Below are 23915 nucleotides of genomic sequence, written 5' to 3'. Positions count from 1 at the left end.
TGAGATGTTGGGAGTCTACCTACCCCTCTACTCCTATGACACACAAACACAACATGTGACAGATGTGACTGCATTTTAAACCTTGCTAACACAGTGTTTCCAACAGCAGTCATTACATATGGCAATGAGCATTATGCCAACATGCACAGCTCACATTCTACATTACCCACACACACACACATCACACACACCTGCATGTGTGCAGCTCCTTACCAAACACATTGCCAAACAGACACCTGAGAAAATCCTGCCTGTGGTGTGCACAGTACACATAATACTGCATGCACCACTCTCTCACTGGTCAAACAACTGAGGAAAACACAAAATCACACCTCTTAGTCAGAGATGATTACAATGTGAGACACACTGATGTCTGTGTCAAGTGGCTACATATGGGAAAGAACACAGATAGCTGTTTGTGGGTTGACACAATAAGGCCTTAATACACATTGCAGTAGATCAAGGGATATCAGTTAACACAATGTTGACATCATAGTTCCTGCAGGTGTGTACAACTAGGAACATACATCACAGATCTGTATGCAGACATGACTGTCATGACTGTGTTTAGCTGGTCTGTGTCTCTCGTGGATAGACACATAGCTTTCAGCTGCAGTTGACCCTTACCTAGGATGATGGCTCCATACACACAGAAGTCAATAATTGCCTTAGCATGTGGTGTCATTTTCAGGCTATCTACTACATGTCTGCCTGGGATTTCTTGCTCAACAGACATCAATGCTTCACCAGTGATGGTGTTCATCTCTCACCCCTAAGATTTGGAGTAACGGCCATGGCTGCTGACACCTCACAATGCACCTTAGATGCACACTCCAGGGAAAAGTTGGCAATGACAACACCATCTTTATACAACATCATGGTTATGCTGCTACACGGTGGGTATGACATCACTGAACCTCAGTCTGTGGAATGTGTCCCCACCCTGGATTATGCAGATATGTGAGCAATCAAGAGCATCTGGTTCAAGGCTGTGGACAACACCACAATACCAGACTACATGTCCATCCACATCTTCACACCCCAAAATGACAGTATTTAAAGTAATGCAGGTGGTGTATACATATTCATTAAGGATAGATAAACATCCAGATTTTGTGAAACACTGTGATTTCCTAGAGACACTCCAGATGCCATTCAGTACTGGAAGGGCACATGATCAAGCAATAGCCAGCTATAGGAGCAGCTCTATGAATCCAGACACCAATTGTGCATATTTTTATATACATGTGTCCATCAAGATATATCATTACACCATGGTGTGGGGTGGCATTAAGTGACCACCAGCTATGTCGCTTAGATGTGCTGGACCTCACTTGCCCAAAGTCAGTCTGCATCCTTAACTACAATGCCCTGGAGCAGTGCCATGACATGCCCCCAAAGGAAACCAACATATTGCATCATGTGTTTACTAATATGAGTGACCACTGCAGCTCCGCAATGTGAGGTCCTCCCTTGTGGAATCTGACCACAGATCAGTGTCATTAAAACTACCAACACTAACCCCAACTTGCAGACAATGCAGACATATATTTCAACAAAGCCATTTAGTACCTCCTGTGGGATGGTTTACATAGCTTGACTGCACCTCCCCCTCTGATGGGACAGGCAAGTATGCAGAACTCTACACACATGCATTATGGCAGCTGCATTACAACTTCATGAACTCAGCTGTACCTGACAGGAGGAACATAGGCTCCTCATGGCACAGAAAATCTGCCTGGTGGAAAACTGCAATTATCAGGCTGTACAATAAGAGGTGGACATTGCTGTGTGATAGTTGGGCTGAGGGTGACCCCCCACAAAATGGAGGCACACCTGCCTCAGCTAAAACAACCACATAGTATCGTGATGTTGTATAGACTCAGCAAATGACAAAATTAGCCACCCACACAAAGCAGAACCATAAAGCACAATGTAGTTAAATGTGTAACATCAAAGGACAGGCCCAGATTGTTGGTAAATTCATACATAATGATACCACATAGAATGGGCCTGTACTCATAGCTAACCTGTAGTCCCACATGTTCTGCATCAACTTCACTCCTCTGTCCCCACCACATGTAACACATGCCATTCCTACAACCTGTCCCATAACTTCCATATCTACAGAGCAATTCATAAATGGCCTCTCTATAGAGGATACTCAGCATCTACTGGACATGCTAACATCCCAGGCTGCATCCTACATGGGATCTGTCATGGATTACTAACACCATTGGAAACATCTTGCAATCATACTGAATCCACTGGCTTCACCCCAGCTGATTGGGCAATGACAGCCCTTGCACAGAGGTGGTGCATGCACTGACCACCAGAACTATAGACCTCTTTGCCTGAGTATTAATAACTGTATGGCCATAGGGGCAATCATCATGGAGCTAATCAGCAAACATATATGTGATCGACACACCATTGACTGTACACAGCTTGGATGTCTGACAGGGGGATCATGACTGCTAAATGTAGTGCACATTTCCGAAGCAGTCACCAAGGACTTGGGTGAGGGGATAACAGGGCATACAACCCCCTGGACTGAGCCAAGCTGACTATATCATCCACTCAGGCATCATTTGCAAAGCACCTACTGGTACGATTATTGTAGGGGTCAGTTAGTGGCCCTTTGATGGCACACATACTCAACATCGGGACATCTGTCTCCAATGACTGATTTGTAAGCTGCAGTGTTCAGCGGGCTCAGTCCTGGATCCTCTACTGCTTGGAATCCATTTAACCACGATACACGAGAATACTGACTGTCTGCACCTAACAATGTTGGCTAATGCCTGCAAACTGTGAGCACTCATAGAATCTGTGATTTATGTCAATATCCTACAACAGGGTATTGATGAACAAATGTCTGTTTACATAGTAATGGCCATAAACTCCATGCAAATATATATGTATTATCATTTCCATCACTAACACCTATGTACCTGGTAAGTAACACATCAGTCATAACATGTGCTGTACATACTCGGGATAAAAGAATTGGGCACACAGACCTGGCCACACTGGTTTACACCTAATGTGCCCGAGATCACCATATCTCCCCAGTGGTATGACGGGAATCATATGTCATAACTCAGGGTACAATCACCCACAATTGAGATATTCATAACCTCCATGTACTCTTTCCTCAGCATGCCATTATCTGAATGCAATGGCCATTTGGTAATGGACCTTTCCAAGCAATAGTGGCACTTGCACACAACAGTATGGTCCCTCACAAGGGAACTTCATGTCTTCAGCATGTGTTCAATGTTGATCATCTCAAATGAGTGTCATTGTAGCCTGTGGCATGTAGACTACTCAGTACAGGGCAATGTGTGACCCTGCTTGATTGTAAATGCTACATATCTGTAGGTGGCATGGTACATGGATTAGTCACTCTAAGGACATTAACCTAGTATGAGATGTTAGAAATTCATGCTGGTGGGAGAGATCTGTCTAGCAGACTTTAACACACCTTTGAAACAGAACCCTGCCTAATGGCAAGCAGTGCACCTCAGTGCACCTCAGCACATGCCATCTGTATGACTGGCTGGGCAACCCTCATTTCAACATAGGGCTTCTGCCTGTGTCCCTCTTGGATTGGGGAAGTATGTGCTGTTTATGTAAATAAGGATATATAGTTGTCTATGATTGTGATGGCTGTATGACTATTATGCTAGTGAAGTTCAAGCATTTTATGGTTCCATAAGCTGATGTAAATTTCTCTTACAGCCACACACACAAACATGGCTACATTGAGGATAGCACCATTTCAAATTACTGCTTAAAGGACACGGTACGGCACAGACATAGTGCAAGTTGGCTGTACATAGATTAGAACACTTACCTATGTAATGGCACGCACTACTCTATCTATCTCTCTCTCTCTCTATATATATATATATATATATATATGTAGCTGTGTGTGTGTATGATATGAATATGTGTTATGTAGATATATGGGGAGAGAAGGAGATGTATATTTATATACACACATATATGTATATATATATATATATACACACATATATGTATATATATATATATATATATATATATATATATATATATATATATATCCGTGGTGGTGGTGCTGCAGTAGCGTTGTCGCCTCACAGTAAGATGCTGTCCGGTTTGAAGGTTGCGTCAGAGCTGGTAACTCGGCACGTAAAAATCAGCTACCAATCATTAGCAGACCAGAGTTCCGCTGTGGCGACCCCTAACCTGGAAAAGCCGAAAGACACAAACATATATATATATATATATATATATAGAAACACTTTATAATCTCAAAATACTGCAATGTCAAATTTCATTAGTTGAAGTTTTGAAATAATCGCAAATTCGAATATCTGGAATTCATGGTTATGGCTTTACGCTATGTAATATCCTGGGTTGTATGTGGATGGTGTGCGGTGCCATGTTTGGATTTAGGTGTAATGTCAGGTAAGTGAGTGTTTTGTAAGAGTTTTGGGTGGGAGTTTGAGTGTATTTGAGTGTGCTGATATGTGTGATGTGTGTGTGTGTGTGTGTGTGTGTGTGTGTGTGTGTGTGTGTGTGTGTGTGTGTGTGTGTGTGTGTGTGTGTGTGTGTGTGTGGGGGCTGTAGAATGTGTGTGTATGTGAGTTTGCTTTTGTTTTATGTTTGTGCGATCTTGGAGTTAGTATACTTAAGTAGGGGTGGGGTGGGGGGGTGCGCTGGGGTTTGCCCCCCTGCTTATATGTGATGTAGGCTTATGGATGTGTCTTGATTTGTTTGTTTATTTTCTGGTGTGTGTGTTTTGGTATACATGTAGTCCGGTGTTTGCTGTGTTTCCGATGTTTAAATTTTGTGGTTTTGGGCTTTCTGTGTTGTGTGGATTCGACTTCATGGTCTCGAAAAACTGAAATTCGAGATTTCAGTCTTTCGAGATTATGAAGTGAATATATATATATATATATATATATATATATATATATATATATATATGTAGCTATATCTATTTGAAAATACATTGAGATATATATACTATATAGGTGAGAGATAGAAAGTCACAGACGGATATGTCTTTATATATATATATATATATATATATATATATATATATATATATATATATATATATACATATATATATACATATAGACATATCTATACATAACAAGTCATTTTGATTAAAGGGCAACAGGAGTGTGCTCAGTTTAAGTAAACATATGGGCACGCCCCGTGGGACTGTCAGTACTCATAAAGTTACTCCAGGCCATACCTACCTGCACTCCAGTCAGGGATTTTGTGTGTTAAAGACACTGACATATGTCCCTGTTTCTGCAATACTGCACTTCACTCAAAATGTCCTTGGCATTCTCCTGCTGTCTGATGTAATTATTATGTGACATAGCTTCATAATGTTACACCCCGTGCAGGCTGATAGTCTGTGAAAACACCAACATAATAATACTTCACATGCAAAAGCTGTGGAAACTTCCAAGTTTGAACCATCAATGGCATTACCCATGCTAACTTCCCTAGTCCACTGAGGCACACAAGTTGCCAGTCAGGGAGTAGTCATTCATCACACAATCTACAGCATACATATGCACATTGTTATTCCTGCATCAAGTGAGACTTAATGTGTGATCGATTTTTATGTTACTGCCCTAAGTTTGCCTGGATTCCTGATACACGATTAATGACCTACTGTTAGAGTGGTTAAATTGGAAAACTGTTGTGCTGGGTGTAGGGGGTACAACACCACATGTTCTGCTGGGATACTCATGTGACTCCACTGTTTAACATCTCCCTTGACTGATGTAGTGCATATTCCAACCATGAGGCCTAGTGAATATTAAGGAACACATACTAGTGGACTGGGTAACTATAGTTCAATGTGAATGTTACTTGTGTCCAAGTAGCCCACTATATTTCCTTGCATAAATGCAGCATATCAGTACATACAATACCATATTATAGTAATCCTTACAAGTAGTGTATAATTTAGGGACTTACATTGCAAATGCAGCAGTTGACAGAACTGAAGTTCAGGGATGACTCTGTCTGATGCAAGCAGTACACAGCCAATACATGGATAGGTGCAGGTTGTGTGGGTTGCCTGGTATCATAGGTTCATAGGTTCATAGGTTCATACTAGGCTATCTGCCCTGGGGCAATTATAAGCCTAGCCCGATTCTGTATGACTTACGCCACCCCTTGATTTGAGTATACTGTGCCCTTTTTAAGGTTTAGTTTACTGTGCCTCTGTCTAATAGTGACACTGGAGTAATCCCTGGGACAAACCTACGATCCCCCATCCACTTATCGAGATTCTTCTTGAAGAGATTCAGTGAGGTGCTCTGCCTCACATGAACTGGAATTCTATTCCAGAGTGAAGGGTGCCTCTGGGTTATGAACCTGTCCCTCCAGCAAGTTCTATTTATTTCTGTGCTGAGGTTCAAGTCCCTCGAGCGTGTGGCTCTAAGGGATTTAGATTTACTGAGGTGGAGCATGTCCATTAATTCTGGATTTGACATAGCTTTGTATGTCAGGCATAGATCGCCTTGAAGTAGGCGGTATGCAACTGAGTAGAGCTGGAGTTTTTTTAACCGAGCAGCATATGGCATCTGTTTGAGACCCTTGATCCTCTTGGTGAGATACTTTTGGGGTCTTTCTAATTGCTCCAGGTGTCGGGTAAGGTACATCCCAAAAGAGGTATTGTATTCTATGATGGGCCTGATGAGGGATGAATAAAGGGGCACAATTACCTCTCTTGATCTAGATGTGAAACCCTTCATGATGAGGTGGGCTATGTAGAAGGTCTTTCTAACCACTTTGGCAATGTGGTTTTCAAAGGACAGATTGCTATCAACTTGGGTCCCCAGGTCCCTAACAACTTTCTCTGTACTTAATGGGTTTCCGCCTATGTGGTAATTTGTGGGCACATTGTTTTTGCCAAAGGGTATGACTATACATTTTTTGGCATTTAGCTTTAAACCATGGCACTGGCACCCATTATCTGTCTCTGTGAGACCTTTTTGAAGGATGTTTGTGTCAGCTGGAGAGTTGATTATGGCGCCCAGTTTGCAGTCATCTGTGAACTTGGTGAGCCATAGTCCTCCCACGTTTGCCTGTACCTCGGAAAAGTATATACCGAACAAGAGTGGTCCCAGGACAGAACCCTGTGGGATGCCACTTGTGACCGGTTTCGAGTCTGACATGGCTCAAGCAACTCTCACTCTGTGGGTTCTGTCTTTGAGCCAGTTTGCGACCCATCTTGTGACATAGGGGTTTATATTTAAGCTGGATAGCTTATCTATGATGCCCGAGTGGGGTATTGTGTCAAATGCCTTTGCAAGGTCCAGATAGGCTGTGTGGACTACCTTCCCTTCATCTATGGCTTTGGTGACTGTTTCAAAGAAGTCAACCAGGTTCAAAAGGCAGGATCTGCCCTTGACAAAGCCAAACTGGGTAGGATCTAGTGTCTGTAGGTCCCCAATGTCTTTGTTTATGAGCTCCATGATGATCCTCTCCATAGCCTTGCAGACTAAGCTAGTCAGGCTTATGGGGCGATAGTTTCCAGGGTCCGTAGATGCTCCACCTCTCTGGAGTGGGACCACTGTTGCTGTATGCCATTCTGTGGGCACATATCCTGTAGTGAGGCTGAGATTGTATAGCTGTATTATTTGAGGGATTAGTTCCTCTTGTAGTTCATGTAGGATGCAACCTGGGACGCCATCTGTTCCCATGGAAGCAGTATTTTTTGCTTTGGAGAGGGCAGCCTTCACCTGAGCATCTGAGATGTTTGGGAGGCAGCCCTCTGCCGGGATAGATACTTGCTCTTTTGGGGGCGGGGTGGAGAAGTTTGCACTGAACCTGTCTGCCAGGATATTGGCGATGTCTGTGGGTTCAGTGTATTTTTTGTCATTTAGAATCAACTCAGAACAAGTCTGGGAGTTGCATCCCAGGTTTCTAACATAACTGAAAAAGCCTTATGATTGCCTTTGGTGTCCTGTGCAATTTTTCTCTCGAAGCTGGCCTTGGAGGATTTTATGAGGGATCGTAATTTTTTGCTAGTACTGATCAGAGATGCCTTCCCTATTAGGGATTTTGCTCTATCATGTAGTAGCTTCCTCCTTCTGTTGTACAGTTTATTTATGGCAGGGGTCCACCAGACTGGATGCCTGCCTTTGGATGATTGGGTCTTGGTTTTGTTTGGGATAGCATGATCCATGCATTCCTGGAGATGTCTGTAGAATGCATTTATATAGGATTCTGCAGTTTGGGCTGTAGTTTCCACTGGCCCTGGGGCCTTGAAGGATTCCACTTCGGTTTTGAGAAGTGAAAAGTTCGCTTTTGAGAAGTGTTTCACTGTGGTTTTCTGGGCTGGGGGTGGGGTAGGGATGTGGACATCCAGTGAAATTAATTTATGGTCTGATCTTACCAATGAGGGATATACTTCTGGTGTGGAGCATAGAGTCCCCATGTTGGTAATGATCAGGTCTAGTATGTTGTCCCCTCTTGTGGGAGTGGTGACTAGTTGTTCCATAGCATTTGAGTTTATAATTTCCAGGAATCTTTGGGCTAAGGTGCTGGGGCTTGAGTAGTGCTCCCAGTCAATGTTTGGGTAGTTGAAGTCACCCAATATAATGGTGTTCGAAGAGATCTTCATGTTCTCCAATGTTTTCAGGAAAGCTGAATGGGATTCCTGACTTTGAGAGGGTGGTCTGTAGGATGCTATAAACTGAAAAGCAGTCTTGCTCACTGTTAGTTGCACATGGATGGTCTCCGATACTTTGTGCAATGCCACTAACCTGGAGGTGTGGATATCCTTGATAAATATGGAAACTTTTTGTGGTTCGGTCCGGGTTTTGGGGCCGAAAAGCATGATACGAGGTATAGCCTGGTAGTGCTGGGGTGCTCTCTGGAGCCTTGAACCAGGTTTCTGTCACTGCACAGATATCAATGTTCTCCATACTGAGGAGAGCTTCGAGTGCGTGCATCTTGATGTTAAGACTTCTGGCGTTTAGCAGCATTACCCTTAGTTTCTTGTTCCTTGTGCTGTCTATGGGGGTGGGTTTGACTTTTGAGCCTTGCCTAAAAAAGGCACTATGGGGGTGCTAGAGCCTTTGCCAATATCCGAAAGCCCAGTGGTGACAGGTGCAAGCCGTCCCTAGTGAAGCAACGTGGCTTGTCGAGCATGTCATCCCAGGCTGACAGACACTGGATCCCCTTTGAATGACACCAAAATTTTAGCCAATTGTTAAAATCGATCATTTTGTCTTTGTACTGTGGCATCATTCTAGGTGAGGGTAAGATGCTGCTCAAGGTCAGGGTCATACCAGCCTGGGCTACATGATCAGAGAGCTCCTCTATGTCTCTTTTCATGTAGTCCAGGGAGGTACATCTCAGGTCATTCAAATCAGCATGTACAATGACTGAGTCATATTTGTATTTGCTTTGGAGTGACCTGAGTGCTTGCGTTATGTGTCAGATCCTAGCACCCGACAGGCAGCTCACCGTGACCTTCTCTTTATTCAGCCTGGTGAGCGGGACGTCAGTGTGTTTGACAATAGAGTCACCTATAACACGAGTATCAGGTGTGTTATTCAGCCTTAAGGGCTGTGGCTGCTTGGCACACTGACTTTGTGGGTTATGTGTTGTGTGTGTTTTGTTTTGAGATAGCGTTTGCTTGGATGTCTGCTTTGGAGGTCTCTGTTGCTTAGGTAGATTTTTATTTAGAGCCTCCAGTATGTTTTGTGTATTTATGTGTTTGGTTCGCTGATGTGGTGGGACTATGTGATACTGGAATTGTGTTGTGTGAGGTTACCTTCTCCTCCTGGCTGGTTACACCAGTTTTGAGATGAGAGAGCTCAGCCTCCAGTTTGGCTAAATAGTTGCATCTCTCACATATATTTGAACCTGTTTGGAGGAGGACAGTGTTGTCCGTGTACATGAGACAGTTGTAACATTGCCTCAAAATTCCCAGATTCACCAGCTGGACTGGAGAGGAAACCATTGACTGACCTTTGGACATGCTAGAGTAACAGGGAAACTGAATTTAAGATGGACCAATAGAGGACAGGGTAATCGTAGAGAATATAAGAGTAAGTAGTGCTTATGGTTTAATAGTGCTAACTTGTAAGATTACTTAGTTGGACCAGTGAAGGGCCTTAGAATGAGAATATGGTGTTTAAATTGAGAGATAGAGCAGTTCTAAGGAAAAAAGTGAAGAGCAGACTTTGTGGAGCCAGGAATAGTTTAAACCCAATTATTGTTGCGCTATGCTCAAAACCATGCAAAACCACGCAAAAGAGGGTTTTAAGAGAGGAATATGAAGGAGTTTTGGAATTGTCCCAAAATGGCCAATAAAACTACAGTTTCAAGTCAGTAACCACTCCCACAGGGGCAGGCTGCTCAATGTTTTTCACTGCCACTGATCAACAGAGAGACTTTCCTTTAGCCCAAGCAAAAAATGGCCTCACAGAAACTTACAAACAGTTCAAGAACAGCAAGCCTGTAACTGAACTTTTTTAAATCTCAGAAAAGTGGGAAAAAGCAAGATTTTTTTGTTTTTTTTGTTTTTTCAGAGATAGCAGAGGTTAACAAGTATCAACAAGTTATAACAGTGCAGTAAATGACCCCACACAAGAGTGCTAGGCCAAAGACAGATAAAATGCAAGTTTTGAGGAAAAAAACGATTTTAAAAATAAGTGCAAACAGGAAATTCAGTAAACAGCTCTAGGTTGTGCTCTAAATACAGTTACTAATGCAGAAATCAAATTTAACAAGCCAGAAAATGCTCAAAATAGGCGGCTATACAGACAAAAATTAGCAAATAAACAGAGGAAAAATACTTAAAGTCTCAAAAGTGGCTCCTTTCTTCTCTCAGCATTTTCTCCTCTTGGTGGGTGCTTCACCAACAGCCAACAAGCCTGAAAAGACACCAAAACCACGAGGCAACCAGGTTGTAAGAGAGGAAGATGAAGGAGTTTTGGAATTGACCCAAAATGGCCAATAAAACTACAGTTTCAAGTCAATTCTACTATATGTATGTGAGTAGCAGTAAGGTGTCAGTTCCTAGGGCACTAGGTTGTCAATGACTGTGCTATGTGTTGTCTCTTAGACAAAGTCAGGGTGTACTGGGCACACCTCTGTCTGCCTACAGGGACATCATCAGGGATTTCCTCCTCTGAGTCCACTTGTGACTATGGCTGTGGTGACCTACCACTGGTGGGGTGGCTGTGTATTCCTTCCCTTTGGTTATCCTGCTGCAGTTGTTTCCACAGGATCACATTGTGTAGCATAGCACATACTGTGAACATATGTGCATATGTGGCTGGGGAGTACTGCAGGCTTCCACCAGATATATTGAGGCATCAGAACCATGACTTCAGAAGCGCAAACACACACTCTATGATGTTCCTAGTTTGTCTGTGTGCCTCATTATTGCATTCTTCCATGGGTGTGTGTGCATTTCTGATGGGTGTCATCATCCACGGTTCCAGGGCATAGCCAGCATCCCCCATTAAATGAGCAAGCGGGATGTCCCCCTTAGAAAACTTATGGTACAGCTGTGATGTGTACCAGATATGAGAGTTGTGATAACTGCCAAGGCTGCCAGCACACACATTCATGATTATCCCCTGGGCATTGCACATGACTTGACAGTTGATGGAGTGGTACCCCTTGCGGTTGACATAGATTCTACCCTCCTCACCAGGTGGTGCCTTGATGTATACACGAGTGCACTGTATGGCACCCAGTACTTCAGGGCAGTGTGCTACATGGTAGAAGTGTTGCATATTGCTGGTCCTCACTTTAGCGGTGAGGGGAAAAGAAATATGCTCACTGGCATGTGGTAGCATGACATACAGGAGCTGGTGGAGTACCCTGGATGGTGATGCCTGTGAGACCCCCATCATGTCCCCATTTTGGTCTTTGGAATGTACATGAGGCTAGTACCCTAAGAGCTACACATACCTTTGTTTCTACTGGGATGGGTTCCCCTGTGTTGGCTCTGGGTCTGAGTTGAGGGCGGCAGAGCTCAGTGAGTTCTTGTAGTATGTCCCTGTCTACCCTGTAGTGCTCTACAATCTCCAGCTCATGTAGCTCTTGAATGGTTACCCTGGGCCTGAACACTCTTCTCTTTCTCTGTCTAGGCCTATTGTCAGCAGCAGCAGCACTGACTTCAGCATCTAGCACATACAGGTGTAGAAGACCTGTAGCAGCTGCTAACATTCTCTTAGTTAAAATTTCAAAGTCTGTACTTCAGTGGTTCAGAGTATTGGGGAAAAATCAGAATGTAGGATGTATTCATACTTTATAGATTTCTGCTGTAGGTACAGAATGTGTGTTTGACTAACTATGATGTATTCCAGCTGCCTAGAATATAATTAACATCATTTATTGGCCCTATTTTAGCTTAAACAAGGGTCAAAAATAATTAAATGCATTTTTTAGACACACAGTGCAGCGGTGAGCCTCGCAAGCATGCATACAGATGGAAAACAAATCTTAGAAGTTAGTGGACACACCTCTCTGAAGGGACATACTCAGTCAGGTAGCATGCCAAGCAAATACACGCACTTAAGCTGAAATGAGCTTAGAAGTCAGTAGACACACCTCCCCCCAGTGTCAGCCACGTCGTGTGTAAACAGCAACATGGGTCTAAGCTAACATGAATTGGATATACGGACACAATTACTACTTTCTGCTGTTCAGTAACACCACCTAATTTGCATAGATATCCATGCTCACAGCCTGGAAACTACACGTTTCATAGCCCAACCCCATTAGCATCAGCACCAATGCACCATTGTAGGGATTCCACGCCCAGTTCTGTAATACATTTCTGTGACATAATATTAATTTTTTTTTTTTTTTACTTTTCTATAAAGCATGTTTGCACACTGTGGCATGCTGCGCAAACATGCCCAGATTATTAAAAAAAATAATTTAACTTAGTGCCTTTAATTTTACAGCATACATGATTATAGTTTCACTTATATATGTATGTGGTATGATATTTCGGTCCATATATCTCCATTTTTATAACCCCTTTTGTCTGTCTACACTCCTGTACACTGAATTTTTCTGTGTACACTACAGACACTGACACAGGGTCTAAACAGATGCCTATCTGCTTGCTGGATCACTCTACCTGCCTCATTTGCATAACATTCACCTGCTTCTGAGGTGATTTGCATGCCACGGAAGTTTTTGTGTTAGAGCATGCATGCGAGCCTTTGAGCAGAGCTTACTGAATCTAAAAATGTTCGTGCCCATGTAAACAGTGCGGCACAATGCGTACACTGTAAAAAATGTGTAGGCTTTATTAAATTTGCCTAGAGGCATTATAAAAGATAAAGCTTTATGGCAGCTGATAGCTTTAGTAATATCATTTAGTCCATCTCATGATTATAGCTGGTAGCAACCAGAAGTAGTTTACAAAGTTTGGATATTGGCATCATCAACATGTGAATGGATCCCTGACTGTGGCAGAGGAGATCTGGGTTCAATTAACAGTGATGAAGAGTGGGAAGATGAGCAGTGGTTTTGTAGGTATTGAAAGCTGGAGGGGCAGCAGAGCATAGTGTAGAGCATGACCTTCAAACTTTCTACAAAAAAACATGGAACATGTGCAGGCAGATTATTCACGTACTTATGATGTGCATAGATAGATGCACATTAGACAAATTTAGTTACTAAACTTACTTAGTGTTCAGGAATTGCAAGTTGCTTTGTGTACATAGTGTCATGAGGGAATGAATTCCTGACATTATTACTTCCAAATGCTCACAATATGATTTTTGGCTTTCATCTTTCAGTATTATACGAAGGGGACATCTGTACAGATGCAGAGCACATAAACATTTAGGCCTAGTGTCCATCTTGCCTAAGGCTTTGACCCTCTCCTCCAAAGGTCACAATCTGTCATACACAACTGAGTAAAAAGTCTTATGAGGCATTTTTTCTGATACTATGGATCACTGAGGGAAAAGTGAAAGCATTTCATTTGCTGCTTACTGCTGCATTTGTTGTTGTGATGGCTGAAGAAAGGGGATTGTCATGGACCCTTGTTGCTGCTGATTTTTCAATGATGTCAGACTCCAGCAGCTGGTGTACCTGTGAAGCACTATGCTCCCCTCCTGTGCAGAACATTTGAATTCCTATTATACTTCTTAGAAATAATGACAAAGGCCATTCTGTTTTTTTTTTTTTTTTTTTTTTTTTTTGTATAAGCTGCACAGAACTTTTTTACTCCCCCCACAAAAACATAATAACCTTAAAAATTCTTCTGAGACCAAGACATACGCAAAGATAAATAGAAAACAGCGAGTAACATAACAAAATGTATGCCTATTCTTATTACTGTTATCTTAAATTGGCATTCATCATAGCAATAAACATTAATTCGGTATAAAGGCAATGAAGCCACTTTTGCTTAATAAATAGAACTTAATTTTTTTTCTCTACACAATTGCATTAGTTACTTTCTACTTAACTAGAATTCCTCCACTGACCTTCAAAACAATTGTTGAATATTTCACCAGTTTTAATAACCATACTTATAAATAAAAAAGTAACCTGCCCTGGAAACCAGTATTGTGGTGGAGTGATTCTGTTTATATATTAGGCAAATGCAATAGTTAAAATGCAAGTTTGCAAGTGAGATAAAAAAAATGTTTGGCTACATTAACTTTTATCTTCCTATTGTACTTTTAATTTCATTTTGAGGATGTTTTTTGGACATAATTAAGGGCATTATTTCATCAGCAGCTTCAAGCAATATATATTTATAATACAACAATTACATGGCCTGAAGGTAGCTGCACTTTAGTATTCAGGGCACAGGAGCAATACACTATATATAGAACACACATATAGGAGTAGAACATCTAAGCTGCTATTCATTTCATTAAAATGTCTGCCTCTAAGCATATCTGTAGTTAGTACACAGGATTAAGGCTATGAGCTGCTACAGAACTGCTTCCTGTGGTATATGACATGATTCTCTCAGCTTCTATTTGCCTACTGTGTGACAGTGAGCAAGTCATTTAATTACACATTACTTTGGGAAATAGGACTAGACTTCTCAGTGGTGTCTTGGCCCACATGCCTAATACCTACCTATGAAACTACGTCTTCTAGAAAGCATTAAAAAAAAGTCAAGGAAATGGGAGGCAATACATCAATGGTGAAAGTACATTACTTTAAACTCACTGAAATTGTTTTTGTCCAAGCAGGATTAAAAATGTTCTAATAAATAATTATGTACTGTACATGGAGGTTGTCATAGTTTATAAGTAAACAAATTATTCAATTCTTTTGAACTTGACAGGCATAGTTTGCATGAGAGTTATGAACTCTTAAAACCCAAACTATTGTCTTACTTCTACAAATTGTCCAGCTAATTTGCTTAGCCGCTTAGCAGCCTGCTCATGTTCTACTTAGGAACATAAATAAATAACTTTCACTTATGCCAGCCCTTATGTTCTTCTGACCCTGACCCCAAACCAACATGCCTGAAGGACTAGAGCACAGACTTCAGATGGGGGTAGGGGTCATTCATATGCAAACATAAATTCCTGCAGCTTTTCTGCTTATCAGCATTACAGCTTTGAAAACCTCCTACAACAGATGTGCTCTACTATTCTCTGAAAGATATCTTGAATGGTCAGGAAGAAATTAGCCTGCAGTTCTTGCTATTTGCAGTGCTGCTGCTGACATAGCCACACACAAAAAAACTAAGTATTTTCTCATAGGCCTAATTTGTCTTAAAAATAAGTAAGTAAAATGGTCAGCAAATTCAATCTTTATGGAATAAAGTGAGAGCTATATTTTCATGGAACATAAAAAAGGAAGACATTTTAAACATACCAATCGAAGCAGTTTAGTCTTGTCAGCGCAGATACAACTAAAACCGAAGCTCACATTTCTCTGACACCTCATTTCGTTCTCTGTACTTCTGTGCAGAATGAAGTGTAAGGTATCAAAAACTACTGCAAAAACAGTCAATGTGCTGTGCTTAATAAATAAGAAACTGTAACTGTACTACATAATATACATAACCTCAATTTCATGTAACAGAAGAAAAGTCAGTTCCAGTTTACACTTTCAGATATTTTTGACTTGGTAGTTCTAAATGTTTTCTCATTTGATTTGCTGTTTTCATTATTTGGCAGCCCTACCATTTTGCAACAATAGATGACTGCCATATTGTAGAACACTATTCCTACTATAGACCTTTTATAGTACAACTCACTTTACACACTGTCCTTAAAGTGTTGTGGTCTCTGCCTTTCTATTCAGAAGACAAAGCTAAGAAAGCTGAAACAGTATAAGGCGCAAGAAGCTACAGCATTCTAAAAACCAGTTATCAGATGCATGACACCACTCAAAGAAATATTGTTTCTCTTTATATCCAATAACTCTATACTCTGACATTAAAGAAAACATATAAGTGTCTCCTATCTTTCAATTTAAGAAGAATGCGTGCCTACGTAACACAGCTTTATCTAGTGTTATTTCAATGCATAGCCTACGATTCTTCTTCCCAAACATTACATTTCCTGCATTGCTTGATATTTTGATCTTCTGTGCTATTATTTGTATATATTGACTAGCCTTTCTTAATATGAATGTTAATATTCTCATACCTTCTATTAATAAATTGACTGCATATTAACATTCTCATATGCTCTATTACTAATGAGACTATATACAATTTCTCTTTCTTAGCTTATTTTTTTCCTGAAATAACTGCTTTGATTAGTTAACACTAACAAAGCATTAATTACATCTGATCTTAACATTTTCCATCAGATGTAGCAACAGGAAACCAGCATCTCACCACGTGTTTTAATAACTGAATTATTAGTTTAATAATAATATGAACTTGCTTCATTTTGAATGATATAAATGCATTTCTATTCCAAAACAGATGCTGAAAAGTTGAAGTAAGGGCTTACACAATGAGTTGATGAAGTTAAGTGTGCCAAGGATCAGAGTTCCTGAACTGCATTCTCTGAAAAAAGTATCTAAAAGAACAGTTTTAAGTGCTTTTTGCAAGTTTCTCACTGCGCCCTCTCCCCATTGTGGGGTTGCGAGATCCCACCACCAAACATATATATATATATCAACTCGAAGGATGCACTAACACAAAAAGGGAGAAATTCTCCCCAAAAAGGGCATCCTTGCCTGCACAACCCACCAACAGTGATTTCCTATGCTGGATCTCCAATCCTCATCAGGTTGAATTTTGGACAAATGTCACTTGGAGAGTTCAGTCTTTATCCACCAATAGGTTGCTTGAAGTAAGCTTACAAGGCGACTATGTGAGTATATGTAGCCTGAACTGGTACTCACAAAAGACTAATTTAATTAGGGAGAAGGACATCGCATCACAGACATACAATTTATGTGTGGAGCACTGTTAAAGGGAATTTCTGTGAGCATAGGAAAAAAACGGTGTTGTATACTTGCTCTTTGTGGCAAAAGGCTTACATGTATCAGTTACTCCAGCTTGGAGAAAACATAAATGTTTCGTATAAAACTCATAACAGATTATGGTCAATCAGTAAAAAAAAAAAAAAACCACAATGCTGTCTCAAGAAATGCTCAGAAAAGACCAACACTAATTAACCTGGCATCTTAAGGAAGTAAAGAAACAAACTATAGTCCTTGTGGTATTGGAAACACACAAAATGTAGTGTAAAAGAAAAAAGGACAAATTAAATAATAAAATCATATGATTATGGCGTCACTCAATCAGATCTATTTAGGACACAGGAAATGATGAAATAATATCCACAAAGAGTGACAGAGACTTGTCATTTCTGCAAAATTATCATCACACTGCACACACAAACATATACACACGCACGCACATATACTCAAAAATATACATGCACACACACACACACACACACACACACACACACACACACACACACACACACACGCACACACACACACAGACACACGCGCACACACACACACACACACACACACACACACACACACACACACACACACAACAAACTAAACACATGCAAGCACACATTAATTTACCAAGGCTAGTAATATTCATCAATTCTACAAACTTCTGTCCTGCTCTGTTAGTAAACTAATACACTGTGTATGTGTGTGTGTGTGTGTGTGTGTGTGTGTGTGTGTGTGTGTGTGTGTGTGTGTGTGTGTGTATGCATAAATGTAACAGTTTATTCAAAATGCAGTTATAGTGGACACATGCTCACTGTAAGGGACTGAGACTCAGGCAGAGTGGTAAAGAAAGAGATATGTGCAGCTATCCCAAAAACTCTGCTTCACATACTTTTCAGCAAGAAACCAGTTTTTGTATGTGGATGATGCAGGCCATATCCAGAGCAGCAATGCATATTTCCTGCATGCTTTTGTAATCCAACTTTACTTAGTGTGTTGCTTGGTGGTTCATAAATGTGTACCTTTTTATACTTTAATCCATTCAGTACTAGAGGTATGATTCAAAAGTCCCCACCTGGCCCACACAGGTATGTGAACTGTGAAGGCTACTATTCCATTAACTGCCAGTTAATATGGTATGCACCTGGGATTATAACCTATGTCCGCATAGCACCCTTATATGATTTACATATATGCCATACATTTCAGCTATATTGTTACTTCCTTGGAGGTGACATTCAACAGGTTCCTCTATTCAGTAAGTGTTGGCAATGTAATTAAATTTGAGGCAAACAGTTACCTTTCAGTCTTTCTAGATACTATGGAAAACTGTTGTAGGTTTCCTACGAAGGTTGTTGCTGGGTTGCAGGTGATTCCAGGTAACTGTTAGAGTCCCAGCTTATGACACCTGGATGGATACCTTAGATTGTTGCCAAACTCCAGTGCACAGTTATATGTGCAGAAACCTATAATATCATTGAGCATATGTTTGGGCAACTTGCATATAGCTTCTGGTGCCTCAGAACATCTGTAAGAGTCACTGCTATATTACCTTTCCACAATTGGCAGGATATTTATAGCATGCATCATGCTACATAGTATGGCCTTGTTGCTATAGGTAAGCCAACCCTATGGTATGGGATTCAGTAGGAGAATGCACCTGCATGACTATCATGGAATACACAGTGATGTTATTTGCTGACAACTAAGCAGTAGCCACGCAACATGTCCCTGGAAAACAACAGGTACAACGCATGGCAGATCAGGTGAGGCAGTAACATCTAGTCCAAAGATATGGGCCCTAATAAGGACTCTGTGACAGTGCAGTGTAACAAAGAGCAAACATGATGCATACAGTGTTTTTATTTTAGGTTTAGCACTTGCTCCTAACATGTGAATTGATCAAATCACTTTAAACAAACGAATTAACTAATTTAAATCAAAGTACAAATAAATCACAGGACACAACAACCAATAAAAATCACTGAAAGCATAAAAATGAAAAAAAAAATTGCAGCCAACAATCAAGAATCAGTGCAACAACTGAGTCATTTTAAAAGTCTCAACTTCAGCAAGCATTTGGTGCTTATTTGTTCATTCAAACCTTGCAGTTCTATGGCATTTAAAATAAGCCCTGCATGCATTTCTTTTTTGTTCTCATCACCTGTTAGAATCACCATTTGTGATGTATATGTTCTGTTTTGACAATTACAGAAAATACAGAGTTCTTATGTTCTTAGATTTTTAAGAATGCCTATATTATCTTTGTCCGTCGCTCTATAAAGATGTTTGTAAATGTACTAGAAAACATTAATTGTGGATTATCCATGTAGAAGCTGTCACAGTTCTTGTATTTGGCTACATAAAGTATTCCTTACTATTATATTTGCAGTGTCACAGGACTTTTATTGTACTTTGTAAACTTAGTAAGTGCAGAATAGGACCCTTAATAATATATCTACATTCAGACCAAGACCCACATTTGAACATGCCAGTCTTTCTCTTGTTGGTGGTGTTTTTTCTCTATAGTTTTCAAGCAACATTTTGTATTGAAACTCTTATGTTGGTACACTTTGGTGCTTCACCCATGATTGTGTGCATTTCATGATTCCCTATAAAGATCTCCATTATTCCAAAATAATATTCTTAATATAATAATAATAAACAGGTAAATAACTAGTCACAAAGAAATGCTGAAATTCTTTATCTTGGACATCCATTGTTCATCATAACCTCTGTCCATAAACATTTTTTTTAAATCTTACATTCACTTGCAAAATGTTTATCATCTGAAACATATCTACTAATTCTTGTGAACTGCCATTTACCATATTTTTCTTTATATGAAGTGGATGAATGCTGTCAAGATGCAAATATCAATTTTTAGATGTACTTTGTCTGTAAATGGAAGCCGCAGTGGTACAGCAGTAGCTCTGTTGCCTCACAGCAAGAGGTTCTCCTGTTCGATTCATGGCTGGAGTGTCTTCTGTGTGGAGTCTGCAAGTCCTCCCCACGGTCGAGTGGCCTCCGAAAGATATGCATGAGTGGGCGTGCCTTTGCTGAAGGTTGGGCATTGGGCGTGCAACTCAACACCATAAAAAATCTACTGCCAATCATTAGCGGACCGGAGTTCCACTGTGGCAACCCCTAACCGGGAAAAGCCGAAAAGACAAACAACAACATCTGCAAATGGTAGACTGTATTTTGTTTGTGAAATCTCTGTAGAAAGTGTTGTCCAAGAAATTAACTTACTATCCATGTAACACATGAATCTCAAAAAAATGTCTTATTGTTCATTTCAGTAATAAAAAGTCATATAATTGACAACTGTACCAGGCAAGAATAAAATCAAGTCATCTATAAAATGTATATATTAAAAAGCACTTTTGAAAACCATTGAGACATCTACAGTTGCTCTTTCTCATATTCTGCCATAACTAAATCATCATACGAAGGAGTTATCCTAGAATATATTGCTAGTACTTTTGTTTGCCTATAATATTTGTCTTTAAATATAATGCCAGTACTATTACTACTATTAATAATTAATATGAGAGCACTAGTTCCAGTAATGCGAAAAAATATGCATGTCATTGTTAGAATAACGAGATCCCCTGAACGAAAATGCCTGAAAAATCTACACTAACATTACGAGAGATTCAAGTATACGGTGATACCACATCAAACATAATAAAATATAACTCTTCTGGCAACCATCATGTTCATTTTACTAATTTTGCTTAATAAATCAGTCATTTCCTTTAAAGAAAAGAAAAACAAATTTTGCCAGTCAAAGTAAGAGATTTATTGTCTATAAAAAATGCAAATGTGTCTGGTTTGAAATGTCCATCAATAACTACTGGACAACAGTGGGATTAATCATGATTTATGCAACTTAGGGATGTTCAAGAATGTCCTTACAAGTGGGGTGTGTACTTCTTCCTGGTAAATCAAACTATCTGTTGCAAGTATTCTAAAAATGTTATCTTGTGTGTAGGCCCCATTGATCTGATTTATACAGATTTCTTCATAATCATGTTTGATACTGAACAGTTTAAGCATGTTATACATATCAGTATTAATGACCGCCCACTTTCATGTATCTCTCATTAAAACAATGGAGATCACTCTATGCTGCTTATGTTGTAACACATTGTAAACTCATTAGGTCTTACTAATGCTGCAACTGTGTGAGCATGACAACATGTCATGAAAGCAGAGATTATATTTAAAGGAGGGGAGTGAAGTCACTGTTTTTACTTAACTCATTATAAATCACAAATGCTCTAATTTTTTCATTTGTATAAACTTTATAGTTCAATTAGTGACTGGGCATTTTTAAATCTGAGTTTTCACCAAATTTATTTGATTAGCAGATGGAATGTGAAGACATTATTGAGTACTTCTAAATGTGCAGGCAGCAAACATGCAGAGCAAAAATGATAAACTATAAATAAACCCATTTACCATTGCCTCTTGTTATTTGTCTGTTTTCATGCCTTCCGCCTTCCCTTCTTTTGATGGGTCAGACCCTCTACTTCTTTTGAAACACCTGTTATGATGTCTGTTGCACTGACTGAGTCCCTGTGATGAGCAGATCTAGATGAGGATGTTTGTTTAGCTGGCTGTCAATTGAAATGACTTCAGTGGTTCTATTCCTCTTGATTTTTGCATGCATATATATATATATATATATATACAGACACACACACAGATATATATGTGCGTGTGTGTGTGTGTGTGTGTGTGTGTTTGTGCGTGCGTGCGTGTATGTGTGTTTGTGTGCGCGTATCTATAGATTCATAGATTTATAAGTGTATACTAGGCTAATGACCACTGAGGCCTTTTTAAGCCTAGACATGCCTGCCAAGTCTCTGACACATTCTGGTACCCTTGATAAGTATAAGAACTGGCTTTGGAGATGAAATATTTACAAGCAGGGGCTAGAGAGATGAAACATTTTTAGGCTGCCTCAGTCCATTAGAGACACTGGTGAAAAACAGCGATGAATTTATTATTCCACATCCAATTGTCCAAGTTAATCTTGCATTGGGTTAGGGAGGGACTCTAAAACCAATCAAATAGTAAAAGCAATGCCACCAATGAAGACTGATAAATATAAAAAGGTGACAGTAAGGTGTGAAAGCTTCCTTAAAAACTAAAAAAGTGGAGCACAACTCCAAGGAATATTTTAATAAACAGATCGAGTGCTTTCATCTACACATCTAGGACTCCATCAGAATACAGCAAACATTTGATCATTCCTTATATAAGGTCCAGGAAGCCAAAAAAATGAATTAAACAATCAGCTTGTCTGCTAACATTTTCTTAAAGGTAAAACCACAAATACAGACATTGTTAAGTAACAATACAGTGCTAAAAGAACATTCATAAGCTCTAGCATTTTATAAAAAGATGTAAAAAAATGATGTAAAGAAACTGAACTTACATGACTTTAAATACTGAGTAAATGTTGTGTCTTTTGGCTTTTCCAGGTTAGGGGTTTCCACAGTGGAACTCCGGTCGGCTATTGATTGGCAGTAGATTTTTACGTGCCAAGTTGCCAGCTCTGATGCACAACCTTCAACGAATGTATGCTCATTCACGCATGTCTCCACACAGAAGATGCTCTCGCTGAGAATCAACCCGGACAGCGTCTTACTGTGAGGCGACAATGCTACCGCAGCACCACCACCACAGTAAAAGATTTAAAAACAATTAAATTCAAGAAAGTTTGAATATTAGGCTGCATTTCATGTGTAGCAGACAAATTTTTAAGGACACTATATTTTATATTTTAGCTGACCGGTATCTTAAAACCGGTTGTATTGAAATATAATCATTAAACCAGGTGCAGAAAAGGCATTTAATCTGACATTTTTAATGAAAGGATCTGTAGTGACTTATTATCTTACAGTTATAAGGACATATATGATAATATTTTCATTAAAGTCGATACTAAATGTAGTGATGTAATTAAACATAAAAAAAACTATATAGGGACTTAAAACAGTATGTGGATAAGATTGCTTACCCACTGAAAGTTCAAGGAAAGAATGGAGAACATCAATCAGAGAGAAATGATTATGTACGGAATACAATGAGTAATGCACTACCTATGGACATTAATGTTAATAACACCAATTTATTAGATGGTGAGAGGGTATTTATTGAGTAAGAGAGATGATTCCCCCTTCAGAGATCAGAAAGACTGGACAACACAACCATTCAAGGGTTGATTTCACAGAGTTAAAGGTAAATAGGAAAACTCTGGGGAAAGCAAAAAGACAAAATGAAAAGATGACTGTGAAGGTACTCCAAAATGTTGCTATTCATACCCTGAGGTATTGCCATATTTATAATTATAATAAAATGCAGATTTTGCCAGAACACTTTGCAGTCTTTTGAGAAAGGGTTAAAATGTATTCCCTCAGGAAGGTTTATGATTTGTGACACCATTGTGGAGTTGAAATTATTTATTAGGAAGT

This window comes from Protopterus annectens, chromosome 2.part0 (assembly GCF_019279795.1).
Source record: "Protopterus annectens isolate FY-2018-M chromosome 2.part0, PAN1.0, whole genome shotgun sequence".
Classification (NCBI taxonomy): Eukaryota; Metazoa; Chordata; order Ceratodontiformes; family Protopteridae; genus Protopterus; species Protopterus annectens.
Note: the sequence above shows the minus strand (reverse complement) of the source record.